This window comes from Myotis davidii, unplaced genomic scaffold (assembly GCF_000327345.1).
Source record: "Myotis davidii unplaced genomic scaffold, ASM32734v1 scaffold246, whole genome shotgun sequence".
Classification (NCBI taxonomy): domain Eukaryota; kingdom Metazoa; phylum Chordata; class Mammalia; order Chiroptera; family Vespertilionidae; genus Myotis; species Myotis davidii.
Genome location: NW_006296542.1, coordinates 216,727 through 221,189, shown reverse-complemented (window position 1 = coordinate 221,189; position 4,463 = coordinate 216,727). Strand labels below are relative to the sequence as shown.

General features: G+C 50.1%; 1 long non-coding RNA gene across 1 annotated transcript; it reads left to right on the top strand.

Annotated features, from left to right (window-relative positions):
- Positions 1-42: 42 nt before the first annotated feature.
- Positions 43-4,076, top strand: LOC107184397. Its single transcript, XR_001515230.1, has 2 exons — positions 43-499; positions 3,780-4,076. It is a non-coding gene; the product is annotated as an uncharacterized LOC107184397 (long non-coding RNA).
- Positions 4,077-4,463: the final 387 nt, after the last annotated feature.

The window sequence follows — 4,463 nt, the reverse complement described above, 5'->3', positions numbered from 1 at the left end:
GCAGCAGGAGCCGGCACGGCTTAACCCTCGCGGGGCCGAGCGAGCTCCACGCCGCCCAGCCCCAGCCGGCGCCACCTGCCTCCTGCGCGAGCCGACTCCTCTTGGGGCGCCCGTGAACTTGGGGACTGGAGCGCGGCGCGGCGAGGGCTGGGACGCTCGGGGCCGGACCGCTCAGCACCGCTCCGGGTCCCGTCACTCCGGCCCCGCCGCCGGCAGCCTGGCGGCCGAGCAGGGAGCAGGTTGCCGTGCGCGCCGGGAGTGTTCCTCACCGCCCAGCTCCCAGCCCACACTTGAACCTGCGGCGGGGGGGGGCGGGGCCAGGGCGCCGCCTCCGAAGTAATTCACAGCCAGAATGAGCCGCAGCCCGCAGGTCCCCAAGTCCAGATGCCGGGCGCCAGAACCAGCTCGGCTTAAAGCTGCGAACCACGAACCGGAGGGACGTGCCCAGCCACTAAACGGAAAAGAGGACTTGGTCAAACCGGGTTATACTTGGCGGGAGGTAGGAGAGGAACAAAGGTCAAGTGCAGGGAAGGGTGGTGGTGGCTTGGGTGTGGGTAGCAAGGGGCTCTGGGAGACTCCTCTTGCTAAGATGCCAGCCTCGTTAGTCAAGCTAGTCCGCACCTTTCTTTCTGAGCACTTCCTCCAAGAAGCCTGCCGTGACTAAGTAGAATCAGAGGAGACCTTAGAAAGACACTCGAGAAGCCAAGAGCTTTTATGTGCCTTCCCCCAAACGTTCAGCAGAAAAGGGAAAGGGAAAGAAAAAACAGGAAGGAGGAAGTGTGTTCTGTGCACAGAACACAGGTTGCAAGCATCCGATACGGGCGTGTCAAAGTGCCGCTGCTGGGTTCACGCTCTGCCATCTCCGGGCTGTGTCAAAGCTGGGCTCCCCTGGGCTTCAGTGAGGTGCACACGGTTTCCACCCGTGTGTCAGGTCAAGGGGAACAGACAAGGGGAGAGACACCTGTCTTTAGAGCAGTGGTTCTCAACCTTCCTCATGCCGCGACCCTTTCATACAGTTCCTCGTGTTGTGGTGACCCCCAGCCATAAAATTATTTTCGTGGCTACTTCATAACTGTAATTTTGCTACTGTTATGAATCGTAATGTAAATATCTGATATGCAGGATGTATTTTTCATTGTTACAAATTGCACATAATTAAAGCATAGTGATTAATCACAAAAACAATATGTAATTATAGATGTGTTTTCCAATGGTCTTAGGCGACCCCTGTGAAAGGGTCGTCCGACCCCCAAAAGGGTCGCGACCCAGAGGTTGAGAACCGCTGATCTAGAGGAAGCAATGGGTCCATGGCAGTTTGCAAGCACCTGTGGAGTGGGCATCCTTGCTGTGAGCACCATGAGGGATATGATCCCTGTTCGGCCCAGGTAACTCCTGCTCACCCTGCAGTGTCTGCCCAGGTGTTACCTTTCCCGGGAAGCCATTCTTGACTCCACCCCAGACAGATTGATGAGTCCATCCTCCATGTGTCAGGCAGCCTCATTAATAACCCTATAGTGGAACTTATCTCACCGCGATGCAATCCTTCATGTACTCATCTGTCCCCTTCACTCGGCTGTGTGCTTCTCCGGGCAGGGCCTCCACCCCACTCATCTGTCTAGCTCCAGCGGGCACCTGGGGGTACCCAATTCATGTTTGATGAATGACTGATGCTGGCACAACTGGGACCTTCTTTAGGGTTCTGGTTACATCAGCAACCTCGGGGTGTGTGGGAGAGAGCTTTCTGGAAAAAGAAGCAGCTAACGAACCTTACAGGTATCCCAGATTCTCAGCCTGGAGGGTGTAATTGTGTGCGCATCTGAGAGATAGTGAAGCTAGAAGACGCCTCAGAGAGCATCTGGTCCAGTCCTCTTGTTGAAATGTGGGGGACTGCAGAGCACAGGAGAGGAGGTGCCAGTTAAGGTCACTGAGCGAGGTGGTGACAGAGAAGGATCTGCCCACCAGGGTCCCTGGCCAGAGGTCTATTAGATCGCCACGCTTCCGACCCTGGAAATTCACACTCCCAATGTACACACAGTTTGATTCCCGTGTGCCAGGTGTAAGCTGAGTATGTTCCCTGGGTGCAGAAATCATGACACCCAACTCTTCTCGCCCTTCTCACACCCTACTGTTTCTAGTAGAAAAAGCAGACCGAGAACCTATATGAGGATCGATGCCCCTTAGTTCCTGAGTAGGGGAGGGGGGCAGGCTAAGGGATCAGACTCCTCACCAGTCCCCAGTCCCCAGCCTTGTGAAACACCTGTGAGACTAATCCCACTGATAAAGCACAGAGCCACCTGCCCAGCCCCAGTGATATCTGAGGATCTGAATCCAGAATTGCTGCCACGATGCCTCCAGGGAAAATACCAGCAACCAGTGAGTTCCCGGTCCAACCTGAGCAACCAGAAAGGGCAGCTGCTTGGGCTGAATGTGGGTGGAAATAGGGGACAAAATGACATCTATTTGAAAACATGTATTATGCTGTTGTCTACTTTGAGGAGTAGGAGCTCCTGTTAATTTAGTCACAGGATTTTTATCTTGTTTATCTCTAATGGAGACTGAGGTTCCTACGACCATTTACCTTGTCAAGAAAAGACCAGTGGTTGAGATTTGGAATGTGTTTTACTCACTTCAACTAAGAAAAGAAATCAGGTTTGAAAACTTTTCTGTGGCATATTCTTTTTTAAAAATATATTTTATTGATATTTTACAGAGAGGAAGGGAGAGGGATAGAGAGTTAGAAACATCGATCAGCTGCCTCCTGCACATCTTTTACTGAGGATGTGCCCGCAACCAAGGTACATGCCCTTGACTGGAATCGAACCTGGGACCCTTCAGTCCGTAGGCCAACGCTCCATCCACTGAGCCAAATCAGTTAGGGCCATATTCTTGCCAGTGACTTTCCATTTGAGTTCTTTGTTTGTTGATCCTCACCCAAGAATACTTTTCCATTGATTTTTTAAAGAGAGTGGAAGGGAGAGTGAGAGACAGAGAGAAACATCAATGTGAGAGAGACACATTGATTGGTTGTCTCCTGCATGTGTCCCAACTAGGGCGGGCCTGCAACCAAGGTACGTGCCCTTGACTGGAATTGAACCTGGGACCCTTCAGTCCATGGGCAGATGCTCTATCTATTGAGGCAAACCGGTTAAGGCTCCATTTGAGTTCTTGATTATGAACTATTATCAATATTAATACAGCCCTGGCCAGTTTGGCTTGGTGGTTAGAGAGTCATTAAGAATCTTAATGAGATTATTCTGGATTATTTGGGTGGGCCCTAAATTTAATGACAAGTGTCCTTATAAGAGAAAGGCAGAGGAAGACTTGAAAAAAACGGAAGAGGAGGAGGCAGTGTGACAACAGAGGCAGAGATTAGAGTGATACAGGACAAGTCAAGGAATGTTGACAGCACCAGAAGCTAGGTGAGGCAAAGAAGGAATTCTACCCTAGAGCCTCCAGAGCGAATATGGCCCTGTCAACCCCCTGATCTCAGACTTCTGGCCTCTAAAATCTCGAGAGAATAATTTTTTATTGTTTTAGGCCACCCAGTAGCCACGGGAGATTAATATAGTACCTACAGGAAAATCAATACTTGTGATTTTATCTGTTATTTTCACTTGTCTAATATCCAACCTTCCTTCTTCTGTTACTAGCCCCCTGAGTTTCCTTTTGACATCTATCCTTCTGCCAGTCCATGTGGATTGGGTGGGCTGGCCCCACCCCCACCCCAGCTCCATTGGAGAATGGATACTAATGTGGCTAATCTATTTCCCTGGACATAGTGATTGGTTCAGGAAGGATCACATGACTCACACCAAACCAATGAGATTCCGTTTTAAGAAGATCCCAGAATTCTTGGGAAGCCTTTTTTTCTCTTGGATTTGAAGCTGGCATGTGTCGTGATGCTGCTGGGGAGAGCCTACTGAAAATGAAGCCAATGCAGAAAAAAGTAGAGCCAGAAGATGGAGAGAGACTGGGTCCCTCTTATATCCCATAAGCCCTAGAACCCAGCTTGCCAGAAAAGGTTCTACCCCTGGAATTTCAACTTGTCGGTGCAAATAAATACCCTATTCACTTCAGCCAGTTTGAGTTGGGTTTATACCCCTAACAGAAAAGCCCTGACCAATATAAAGGTCATAGTATCTTGTGACCCTGTTTCTTTGGCGTAACCAATGTTTCTTTGGGAAAGCCAATGAGATAACCACCTGCATTTGTAGTGACTTGAGAATAGGAACTCTTCTCTTCCAAGGAAACCACAATTTTAGATCAAGAAAGAGTCTTAGCCATGGCTGGTTTGACTCAGTGGATAGAGCATCAGCCTGTGACTGAAGGGTCCAGGTTTGATTCTGGTTAAGGGCACATGCCTAGGGTTGTGGGCTTGATCCCCATTGGGGGGCATGCAAAAGACAGCCAATCAATGATTCTCTCTCATCATTGATGTTTCTATCTCTCTCTCCCTCTCCCTT